Here is a 13197-nt window from a genome sequence, read left to right on the forward strand (position 1 = left end):
TAGCTTCTAAACGTTACTAATTTACAGTAGACTGGGAAGAACTTTAGTGAGGTTTTCCGGAACAAATAGATAACCACTTCAGTAAAAATTTAAACCTTTTTCTACCCACAGTTCAGATTTGTTTTTAGAGATTTTTTTTGATGTAGACCATTTTTTAAAATGTCTATTCAATTTGTTACAACTGCTTCTGTTTTATGTTTTGTTTTTTGGCAGCCTGGGATCTTAGATCCCCAACCAGGGATTGAATCCACACTCTGCATTGGAAGGCAAAGCCTTAACCACTGGACCACCCAGGAGTCTCTAGATTCCTGAGTAATGAATCAAGACTGATTTCCTTTGAGAAAGAGTAAATGCTTTTTTATACTGTTCATTACTCAAAACAAGACTTTTTTTGTTTTGTTTTTTCCTATTTGACATTTTATTGATCTAAATGTTTATGATCATAAATTACATTAGATTTTCTGTTATCAAACACATAAGATAGGTTTTCAACTGTCATTGAATAATTGAATGTAGAAAATAAATATCTTTCATTTGCAGGTACTTAAGAGTTGGAAAAATTCTTCAACATTCTATATTCCATCTTGTATTATAGAAGGCTTTGTCTCTTCATCTAGGAATTTAAAGCCTTGATTGAGAAAACTAATTGGTTGGCAGAATAGTTTTACAATAAAAGCCATAGAATCCTATGTAGCTGAGGCAGTGCCAGCAATTACCATAAAGACTGAATTTCAAATTCTCTACTATTTTCTAGCTTTTCACTGCAGAAAATGCGTTTTTTGGAAGAAATTTAGACATTGGTTATACAGATTGGATCCATTTCTCTGATGCAGAAATGTAATTGCTTACTTATACATTACAGTCTTGCATTTTGCATGTGTCTCTTGAAGGTGCAAAGCAGTTTCAGAATAAAGAGGAAATGCCAAAGAAATGATGAAAATAACTTTGATCTATGATGAGAAGAGAGACATTTTATTATGTCTTTTTCTGTTTAAGGAAGTATCATTGTTCTTGACATGAAGTCTTCCCCTGTCACCTTAGTCCTATTCCATTTCCTTGTTTTTGTTATCTGACTTCACAGCAGTCCCTTGATTTGAGAGGCTGTATCTCTTTCTTAAGTCCTCAGTAAGTCCGTCGAATGAAACAATTCTCAGCCTTTAGGTTGTGCACTCTTTTTCAGTCAGCATCCTTGAGTAATAAACAAGTTTTGTTTTTTTAATTTTTTATGCTTCCGATTTTATACATGAGTGGTTGATATTTTTTGAAATCTTGACTTCTGGATAAGTGAGATAAGACTATAATATAAGCCAAAGTAGGTGATTCTTCTGTGGCTCTCTAATCAATCCTAAGATAGTAAAAACTGCATAGCAAAAAAAAAAAAAGTCAGTGGGCTTGTTAGAGATATAGTCTTGGATTCTGGAAGAGATTTGGTGATAAAGGGTGGCAGGATTCAAAACTTTTCCTCCATAAAACTAGATGAAGTCAATAGACTTTGCCTTCCCAAAAAGATGTTAAGAGTTGGCTAATGCTGTCTGTGCATTATGAAAAAGTGAAAGTGTTAGTTACTCAGTCATATCTGACTATGACTCTGCCCCATGTACTGTATGTAGCCTGCCAGCCTCCTCTGTCCCTGGAATTCTCCAGGCAAGAATACTGGAGTGAGTTGCCATTCCCTTTTCCAGGAGATCCTCCTGACCCAGGGATTGAGTCCCCTGGTCTCCCATATTGCAGGCAGATTCTTTACCATATGAGTCACCAGGGAAGCCCAGTGCATTATGGGAAAGAGAAGTAAGGTTTTGTCCACTTTGCACTTGTCATATAATAACAAAGTTATTTTAGAGAATAGCAAATTGACATGGTGTTCATGCATATATTCAATAATCATAAAAGTAGTCTAAAGGCATAGATAGGAGGTAGTATTTCAGTCAGAGCAATAATTCCATATTCTCTTGAGTTTACAGGTTATTAAATGAATATAAGAATTGAATAGTACTTTTTAGTACTTTAAGTGCTAAAATTATGTGATTGCAATTGAACTTTAAAATGCCAAGCTTCAGAAGATCATAATTTCTAATGAAATAGTTTTACCAAATTCATATAATTGTATATCAGTTAAATTTGGTTTATTATATTGGCTAAATAAGTCAGGAAAATGTGTAAAATAAATTACCTATGCTCTTTATTGTCTTTATGTGGAAGGTATAATTTAATATGTCTTAGTAGGGTTAAACTCTTGAGTTTTTGAAGAATTTTTAAATAAGTTTTTAAAACTTGAAAATATTTTAAAAATAGGTTTTTACTTAAAAAGTAGTACTTAAAGACTGATGTATTAAAATGTAATATGCATTTATTTGGGGCTCCTTTCTAGAGAGACTGTGTCTGTTGTTAAGCTTTGCTATAATAAAATTTTATCTAATTGAAAATGCCACTGCCATAGGGAAGTCAGGAGATATCTGGAGTAACAGGCAGGTTTGGCCTTGGAGTACAGAATGCATCAGGGCAGAGGCTTAACAGAGTTTTGCCAAGAGAATGTGCTGGTCATAGCAAACATCCTCTTGCAACAACACAAGAGGTGACTCTACACATTGACATCACCAGATGGTCAGTACCAAAGTCAGATTGATTATCTTCTTTGCAGCCAAAGATGGAGAAGCTCTCTACAGTCAGCAGAAACAAGACTGGGAGCTGACTGTGGCTCAGGACATGAACTCCTTATTGCAAAATTTAGACTTAAATTGAAGAACATAGGGAAAACCACTAGGCCATTCAGGTATGACCTAAATCAGATTGCTTATGATTTTACAGTGGAAGTGACAGAGAGATTCAGGGGAAATTAGATCTGATTGAGTGAAGAACTATGGAACAGAGGTTTGTAACACTGTATAGGAAGCAGTGATCAAAACCATGCCCAAGAAGAAATGCAAAAAGGCAAAATGGTTGTCGGAGGAAGCCCTACAAATAGCTGAGAGAAGAGAAGCAAAATGCAAAGGAGAAAAGGAAAGATAAACCCATCTGAATGCAGAGTTCCAAAGTATAGCAAGGAGAGTTAAGAAAGCCTTCTTAAATGAACACTGCAAAGAAATAGAGGAACACAATAGAATGGGAAAGACTAGAGAGATTTCTTTAAGAAAATTAGAGACACCAAGGGAACATTTAATGGAAAGATGAGCGCAATGAAGGACAGAAGCAGTATCGACCTAACAGAAGCAGAAGATATTAAGAGGCGGCAAGAATACCCAGAACTGTACAAAAAAGGTCTTAATGACCTGGATAACCACAATGGTGTGATCACTTACCTAGAGCCAGATATCCTGGAGTGTGAAGTCAAGTGAGCTTTAGGAAGCATTACTATGAACAAAGCTAGTGGATGTGGTGGAATTCCTCCTGAGCCATTTCAAATCCTAAAAGATGATGCTGTGAAAGTGCTGCACTCAGTATGCCAGCAAATTCTGAAACTCAGCAGTGGCCACAGGACTAGAAAAGGTCAGTTTTCATTCCAGTCCCAAAGAAAGGGAATGCCAAAGAATGTTCAGACTACTGCACAATTGCACTTTTACATGCCAGCAAGGGAATGCTCAAAATCCTTCAAGCTAGGCTTCAACAGTACATGAACTGAGAACTTGCCAGATGTACAAGCTGGATTTAGAAAAGGCAGAGGAAACCGAGATAAAATTGCCAACATCAGTTGGATTATAGAAAAAGCAAGGGAATTCCTGAAAAACATCTACTTCTGTTTCATTGACTACGCTAAAGCCTTTGTGTGAATCATAACAAACTGTGGAAAATTCTTAAAGAGATGGGAGTACCAGACCACCTTACCTGTCTCCTGAGAAACCTGTATGCATGTCTAATAAGCAACAGTTAGAACAGGACATGGAACAACAGACTGGTTCACAATTGGGAAAGGCTGTATGTTGTCACCCTGCTTATTTAACTTATAATGCAGAATGCCAGATTGGATGAAGTACAAGCTGGAATCAAGATTGCCAGGAGAAATACCAATAAGCTCAGATATGCAGATGACACCACCCTTACGGCCGAAAGAAAAGGAACTAAAGAGCCTCTTGATGAAAGTGAAAGAGGAGAGTGGAAAAGCTGGCTTAAAACCCAACATTCCAAAAACTAAGGTCATAGCATCCAGTCCAATCACTTCATGCCAGATAGACGGAGGAAAAATGGAAACAGTGACTGACTGTATTTTCTTGGTCTCCAAAGTCACTGTGGACAGCGATGAAATTAAGACCCTTGCTCCCGGGATGAAAAGCTATGACAGACCTAAATAGAATATTAAAAAGCAGAGACACTCAGTTTGCCTACAAAGTCCGTATAGTCAAAGCCATGGTTTTCCCAGGAGTCATGTATGTTTGTACGAGTAGGACCATGAAGAAGGCTGAGTGCCAAAGAATTGATGCTTTGGAACTGTGGTGTAGGAGAAGACTCTTGAGAGTCCTTTGGACTGCAAAGGTTGCAAATTAGTCAATAATAAAGGAAGTCAACCCTGAAATTTCATTGGGAGGACTGATGCTGAAGCTGAAAATACTTTGGCCATCTGATTCAAAGAGCTTACTCACTGGAAAAGACACTGATGCTGGAAAGGATTGAGGGCAGGAGGAGAAGTGGGTGACAGAAGATGAAATGGTTGGATGGTATCACTGACTCAATGGACATGAGTTTGAGCAAACTCCAGGAGATAGTGAAGGACAGGAAAGCCTGACATGTTGCAGACCATGGGGTCACAAAGAGTTGGACACGACTGAGCAACTGACAACAACAACAGTAGGTAAACAGATTAACAGATTATGCAATTATTTATATTTTTAATTTGAGGAATTTGGTGATGTTTTAGGATCATTGAACTTATTTTAGTGTTACTTTAAGCACAGTGAGAAAAGCAAAAGTTGGATAACTTGAAGCATGATACAAGGGTTAAAGGGTACCGCTGGGTTAAATTTTCTAAATAGTAAACAAAATATTGACCTATTCCTAATATTAAGTTACATAGAAAATTTGCACCTTCACCATTCAGAAGATAAAGATTTATATTGTAGTGAAAATAACTTCATGAAACAAAACTTATATCAAGATCCTTAATTACATCTGCAAAGCCATGTTTCCAAATAAGTTCACATTCACTTCACACAGGTACTTGAAATTAGGACTTCTGTCTTCTGGCGGGACTCAATTCAAAGGTTTATTATAGGATTTTTATAGTATTATTACAGGATGTGTTTTGTACTCCCAGTTCTTGAAAATGGTTTTTCAAGCCATTGTATATTATTGTTTATTTAAATGCAGGAATTAGGTTTTTAAGAGAAAAATTAAATATTAGGAGTCCTGCTCTGAATTCTTAAATTATGGAGGGCACAGACATAAATAAAACTAAACGAGTTCAAATATGATAGGTAATATGGAATATTGGTACAGAGTTTGTAAGAACTTAGAACAAATCAAAGAAGCATTTAGGAAGGACTTACTGAATGGACTTCCATTTGATTTTGGCTTTAAGGATGATAGGACTTTTTAAAAATTTGTTTAAGTATATTTACAGTGTGTTAATTTCTTCTGTATTGTAAAGTGATTAAGTTATACATATTCTTTTTCATATTCTTCTCCATTATTGTTCATTACAGGATATAAAATATAGTATATAGTAGAATGTTATTTATCCATTATATAAATAAGATAGTTTGTATCTGCTAATCCCAGACTCCCAATCTATCCCATGGATGATAGGATTTTGATTGGCCAAAATATAGTAGGATAAGAAACAGCATAAATAAATTCAAGGAGATTTTTGGTAGGGGGTGTGGGAGTTCAGTGGGCATACTTTAGAGAATGGTACAGTATTGGACCAGGGTTCATGTCCCTGTTTGGGCGCAGCTTTGTTTGGGCTTCCCTGGTGGCTTAGAGGGTAAGGCCTCTGCCTGCAGTGTGGAAGTCCTGGGTTCAGTCCCTGGCTTGGGAAGATCCCATGGCAAAAGAAATCGCAAGCCACTTAGTACTCTTGCCTAGAAAATTCCGTGGATGGAGGAGCCTGATAAGATACAGTCCATGAGATTGCAAAGAGTTGTACACAATTGAGCAACTTCACAGTATTGGAGAGTTCAGGGTATAAAATGTGAGAATTAAGCAACATACGGAAACAACAAATGACTACAGGTATCCGAATATGTGCTATATGGCTGGAGAAATGAGGTTAGTTTGGATGTAGTATTTGTTAGGTTGTACTTTAAAGGATGAATTAAATAGAGGCTTCAGGAGAGAAAAGCTAAGTTCAAAATGAGGGAGCAGGGTCAGAATAGGCCTGGAGTTGAGAATGAACATATCAATATTTGAGTGCCTAATATTTTCCAAGATACTTACTGTTGTTGAGTTGCCCAGTCGTGTCTGCCTCTTTGCAGCCCCATGGACTGCAGCATGCCAGGCCTCTCTGTCCTTCACCATCTTCTGAAGTTTGCCCAAGTTCATGTCCATTGCATTGGTGATGCTATCCAGCCATCTCATCCTCTGACGCCCCCTTCTCCTGCCCTCAATCTTTCCCAGCATCAGGAACTTTTCTGAATCAGCTGTTCTCATCATATGGCCAAAATACTGGAGTTTCAGCTTCAGCATCAGTCCTTCCAACAAGTATTCAGGGTTGATTTCTCTTAAGATTGACTGGTTTGATCTCCTTGCTGTTTAAAGGACTCAGGAGTCTTATGCAGCACCACAGTTCGAAAGCATCAATTCTTCGATGCTCTGCCTACTTTATGATCTGGCTCATAATCATTCTTGACCATTGTGAAGACCATAATCTTGACTAGACAGACCTTGTTGGCAGAGTAATGTCTCTGCTTTTCAACACACTGTCTAGGTTTGTCATCGCTTTCCTGCCAAAAAGCAAAACGTCTTCTGGTTTCATAGCTACAGTCACCATCCTCAGTGATTTTAGAGCCCAAGAAGAGGAAATTTGTTCCAAGACACTACCAGGAGAAAAATGTGAAGTAGGTACAGTTAACTCCTCCTCTTACTGGGAAGCTTAGAATGTGTATGTTCACAAGTGTCAGGAATGGCAAGAGCATTTAAGGAGAGAGAGAAAGAGTGATTACTGTTCCGGCGGCGTGGGGCGCCTGGCTCGCCTCATCCTCCCCGAGCCCCCGGGCACCCTCGCGCGAGGAGGCGGCCGGGACCCTCCCGCCGCCGCCATTCCCGTCCCGGGGCTGCGCTCAGCGCCGCCCAAAAAAAAAAAAAAGAGTGATTACTTTTGCCTGGGGCTTGGCTGAGGAGTACATTTGGGAAAAGAGATTATTAGGAAAGACTTCCTAAAGGAAATTTAAACTGGAGCATGAATAATCAGGATCTGTAGAGAAGAACACACTAAGGCATTCTGCAGTGCAGGCAGAATAAGCAAAAGCTTTAAACGTACATAGAAGAGGATAGTGGAGTTTGGTCAGTGTGTGGCATAGTTTAGGCTGGAAATTATCTGGATTCTGATGGGAGTGTGGTTCTAAAGTATATTTTACAATTTGGCACTGGGATGTAGGATGAATTAGAGGGAATTGATAAGAGGTGCAAAGCCAGGTAGGGCTAGGTAAATCTGAGGTAGGAGCAGCAGTGGGGGTTGTTAGAGAAGTTGGATTAGCTGACAGTACTTGACTCGAGCAGATCTTGGGTCTTTAAGATTTGAGAACCTGGGAGGCTAGTGATGTCATTAAATAGGAGCAGGTGTATTTGGGGAGCAGTGGGGCAGTAAGGAAGACAGGCTTGATTTAAAGAAAAGGTTGCTACTTGGAAGTAGTAGGAGAAGTGGGATAGGATGAGGTTATGGAACAAAGCTAGTTTTTGATAGCTGCTGCTTGCACCAGGCATTGACTAGAAGCTTCTGCTCTTTATTGTTAAGCATTTACTCTTCATTCTTTGAGCAATGACCTAATTTATTTGCTTCATAGGACATTCAGATTTCTTCATAGTGGTACTGTTGGCAGGTATGTACAAAATTTTCAATAAAAATGTAAGTCTTACATGTTATCACAGAATAAAAATAATAATTAGAGCAGATTTTAGGTATTGAACAAAAGAAAGCAAGTAATACATAGTGGGAAACCATTGTGTTGTTTTCTTTAAAATCTTATTCTAAAGCAAAAGCGCTTGGAAGTATTTTCAAGAGAAGACTTTCTGGGGCTTTCCAGGTGGATACTATCTATACTGGAGATTGAAAAGTCCATGCTTTTAAATAGTGTTACACAAAAAAACAGGCGGTAATAAAATCAAACCTGAAAATATTTTTTAAAAAGAATTATTAAAAAACGGGCTTCCCTGGTGGCTCAGACGGTAATGTGAAAATGTTGATAGTTTGAGTTTTAACAAGAATGAGGTAAAGACTCTTCAGGGAAGAAAACTGTCAAAAATACCTTGACTATTAATAAGTTATTCAGAGTGATGAATAAAAATGTCAGATGGTTTTGTTGGCTAACTCTGAAAAGCAGCCTTAAAATATTTCAGGTAGTTACTGAAGGCGACCTCTTTAAAGAATTGAACTTGTGTTTTGGTATTGAGAAATATAAACTTAAGTTTAAAAAATGACAAGCATTTGCTATATAGTCTAGTAGTAGTAATAATTGGAAACTAGTTAAATAGTACATTCAGCAGGCAGTTCATTCCCTTCATAAGGAATCTGCAATATTCTGCAGTTACGGATTTTCTTAAGGGCTTTCCTGGTAGCTCAGATGGTAAAGAATCTGCTTGCAATTTAGGAGACCAGGGGATCGATCCCTGGGTCGGTAAGATCCCCTGCAGAAGGGAATGGCAACCCACTCCGGTATTCTTGTCTGGAGAATTCCATGGACAGAGTCTATGGGGTTGCAAAGAGTTGGACACGACTGAGTGACTGCCACACACACAACATGGATTTTATTGTAATAGAAATTGTATCTGGGGTTAAAAATGTTCCTTCATCCAAATCTGACTTGGAGGAAATAATGCTAATTTGTTTCTCATGTATTACTTTTCTCCTTACCTTCTTGTTGTTGTGTATTAGCTGGCAACAAAAGGGAGAATTAGTGAAGTGGTCTCAAGAAATTGAAGATGTGGTTTAGATGAAAGGGGCAATAACTGGGAAGAATGGTGGTAGTAGATGAGAAAAACAGAGGAGAAAATCCTTGTTATTTTTTTTCCCTAAGTGAAAATGCTTTACAGTTTTCTAGCTATGATATAAAAACACTTGAGTGAACAATTAAGGTAACATAAAACTTAACATAGTTCTGAAACTCCTCCAGGTTCTATAATCCAGAGCTAATGGTGTATAAGCCTTATCCTTCAAGACTTTGTATCCGTTTCTGTTTTTACTGAAAGAGGATTGTGTTTTACACTTAACAAACTTTTTACTTAATCATAGTGTGCCTTATCTTTCCACTAGCAAATACTGGTTCTAGTGTGCTGGGTGCAGTAGATAGAAGAGATGTTCTCTGCCTTTAGAGATTATAGTCTTGTAGAGGGTTCTTATAATTCTGATACGGTATGAAGAGTGATTTGAAGGGGAAGTGTAGAGGGTTATACCATAGAGGGATACCCAATAAAGGTTACACACATAAGAGGGATACACCATGAGTTTAAGGAATTTGGCAAAACTTCTTGGAGCAATGAATGACAAAGCTGACTTGGAAAAATTAGTAGCTGATATTTCCTGAATACTAACTACTCTTCCCTCCAGGTGAACCATCAGCTCTTTAAAGGTAGATTCTTTTTTTTTGTTGTTGTTAATTATTTTTATTTTTGGTTGCACTGGGTCTTTGGTGCTATGCATGGGCTTTCTGTAGTTGCGCTGAGTGGGGGCTATTCTTCGTTGTGGTGCTCAGGCTTATCATTGCAAAGCCTTCTGTTATTGCAGAGCATGGGCTCTAAGCCTGTGGGCTTCAGTAGTTGCCATGTACAGCTTCAGGGCTTGAGGGCTCCAGTAGTTTTGGCATGTGGGCTTAGTTGCTGCGGGGCATGTGGAGTCTTCCTGGATCAAGGATCAAACCCATGTCCCCTACATCGACAGGTGGATTCTTATCCACTGCACCACCAAGGAAGTCCTAAAGACAGATTCTTTGCTTTTCTATTCTCCAAAGTTCTAGTTATAGTAATGCTCAAATTTTTCTTATTCTAAGATACTAAACTGTCCTGGGTATACTGTGATGAGTGTAACTTGTATTAGAGGCTACGGGGCTACAAAAGTATTGTATTCTGTCTTCCCTTGGGTGTCTGAAAGGAAATATATTATCACAGGAGAGTATGGGCCATCTCCATAATGTTTTCTAGCCTTTACTGGTTCCTCATTCTAAACAAAGTGACCTTTTTCATTCTTTGCTCCTTTGCTGTTTGTCCAAGGGATAATGAAGGAGTAATTGCCAGCATTTTTATTTTTAAATTTATGTCCTTTTGGGATTTAAGAGTTTACAGTGGTTTGTGTTATAATTAATAAGTTGCTTCCTAGTTGCATATCCTGTATATGCCTTAATTCTAAGATCCTTTATAGCAAAAAAGGAGTTGTTACCTTTATAGAGGAAGGGATCAGTTATCCACTGTGTAATGCCATGATTGTCCACTGAAAAGTTAGCATTTGAAAAAGTCAAGGATAGCTTCTCTGTTGAAATGCACAGAATGATGGTTTTATAACATTGGGGAATTAGGTGTAATCTTTCCATGGCAGTATTCTAATAACCACTTCATCATGGTATAACTTTTGTTGGATGCACAAGCTGGAATTGAGATTGCTGGGAGAAAGATCAATAACCTCAGATACGCAGATGACACTACCCTTATGGCAGAAAGCGAAGAGGAACTAAAGAGCCTCTTGATGAACGTGAAAGAGGTGAGTGAAAAAGCTGGCTTAAAACTTAACGTTCAAAAAATGGAGAACATGGCATCCGGTCTCATCACTTTATGGCAGATAGATGGGGAAACAATGAAAATAGTGACAGACTTTATTTTCTTGGGCTCCAAAATCACTGCAGATGGTGACTGCAAGCCATGAAATTAAAAGACCCTTAACTTCTTGGAAGAAAAGGTATGACCAATCTAGACAGCGTTTTAAAAAGCAGCAAATACTGCTTTACTTTGGCAGCAAAGGTCCGTCTAGTCAAAGCTATGTTTTTTCAGCAGTCACGACTGAGCAACTTCACTTTCACTTTTCACTTTCATGCATGGGAGAAGGAAATGCCAACCCACTCCAGTATTCTTGCCTGGAGAATCCCAGGGATGGCAGAACCTGGTGGGCTGCCATCTGTGGGGTTGTACAGAGTCGGACACGACTGATGCGACTTAGCAGCAGCAGCAGCATGTCTTGATGTGAGAGTTGAACCATAAAAGAAGGCTAAGTGCTGAAGAATTGATGCTTTTGAACTGTGGTGTTGGAGAAGACTCTTGAGTCCCTTGGACAAGATCAAAACAGTCAATCCTAAAAGAAATCAGTCCTGAATATTCATTGGAAGGACTGATGCTAAAGCTGAAGCTACAGTACTTTGGCCACCTGATGTGATAGAACTGACTCCTTAGAAAAGACCCTGATGCTGGGAAAGACTGAAGGCAGGAGGAGAAGGGGATGACAGGATGAGATGGTTGGATAGCATCACTGACTTGATGGACATGAGTCTGAGCAAGCTTCGACAGTTGGTGATGAATAGGGAAGCCTGGCGTGCTGCAGTTCATGGGGTCTCAGGGAGTAGGACACAACTGAGCAAAAGATCTGAATTGAACTGAACATACTGGACAGAATTTTAGAAAATGGAATTGCTCTAAAAAGGAAAAAGGTTGACTTGACTCTTCTTTCGTATTTCATGTCAAAATGATCAGGCTCAATTCCTTAAGAGCCTTGAAGAATATAGTATTTCACCTGCTGATAACTAAATTCTTTAAGAACTGCTCAGTTCAGTCGCTCAGTTGTGTCTGACTCTTTGCGACCCCATGAATCACAGCACGCCAGGCCTCCCTGTCCATCACCAATTCCCAGAGTTCACTCAAACTCATGTCCATCGAGTCGGTGATGCCATCCAGCCATCTCATCCTCTGTCGTCCCCTTCTCCTCCTGCCCTCAATCCCTCCCAGCATCAGAACCTTTTCCAATGAGTCAACTTTTCGCATGAGGTGGCCAAAGTATTGGAGTTTCAGCTTTAGCATCAGTCCTTCCAATGAACACCCAGGACTGATCTCCTTTAGGATGGACTGGTTGGATCTCCTTACAGTCCAAGGGACTCTCAAGAGTCTTCTCCAACACCACAGTTCAGAAGCATCAGTTCTTCGGCACTCAGCTTTCTTCACAGTCCAACTCTCACATCCATACATGACCACTGGAAAAACCATAGCCTTAACTAGACGGACCTTTGTTGGCAAAGTAATGTCTCTGCTTTTTAATATGCTGTCTAGGTTGGTCATAACTTTGCTTCCAAGTAGTAAGTGTCTTTTAATTTCCTGGCTGCAATCACCATCTGTAGTGATTTTGGAGCCCAAAAAAATAGTCTGACAGTTTCCACTGTTTCCCCATCTATTTGCCATGAAGTGATGGGACCAGATGCCACGATCGTTTTCTGAATGTTGAGCTTTAAGCCAACTTTTCCACTCTCCTCTTTCACTTTCTGCTATAAGGGTGGTATCATCTGCATATCTGAGGTTATTGATATTTCTCCCGGCAATCTTGATTCCAGCTTGTGCTTCTTCCAGCCCAGCGTTTTCTCATGATGTACTCTGCATAGAAGTTAAATAAGCAGGGTGACAATATACAGCCTTGACGTACTCCTTTTCCTATTTGGAACCAGTCTGTTGTTTCATTCCAGTTCTAACTGTTGCTTCTTGACTGATAACTAAAATGACACTCGTGTTTTCTTTTTTATAAAATATACATATTTATTTGTCTGTGCCAGGTCTTAGTTACAGCTTGCAAACTCTTAGTTGTGTCATGTGGGATCTAGTTCCTTGACCAGGGATTGAACCTGGGCCCCCTCATTGGGAGTGTTGAAGCACTAGCTACTGGACCAGCAGGAGAGTCCTGACAATTTGATTTTTTCAGTGAGAATATTTTGGTTTTATTTAGCGTGAAGTTAAATTATTTTATTTATTCCTGGGCTCATTCAGAAATATGTATATATAGAACACAGTAATGTCTCTTGCAGTATAAAATTCACCTGCCTCATTTTTAAGTTTTTAGTTTTTAATAATTATAGATTTACAAGAAATTGCAAAAAA

The sequence above is a fragment of the Bison bison genome, unplaced genomic scaffold, assembly GCF_000754665.1.
Source record: "Bison bison bison isolate TAMUID 2011002044 unplaced genomic scaffold, Bison_UMD1.0 scf7180017864466, whole genome shotgun sequence".
NCBI classification, from domain to species: domain Eukaryota; kingdom Metazoa; phylum Chordata; class Mammalia; order Artiodactyla; family Bovidae; genus Bison; species Bison bison.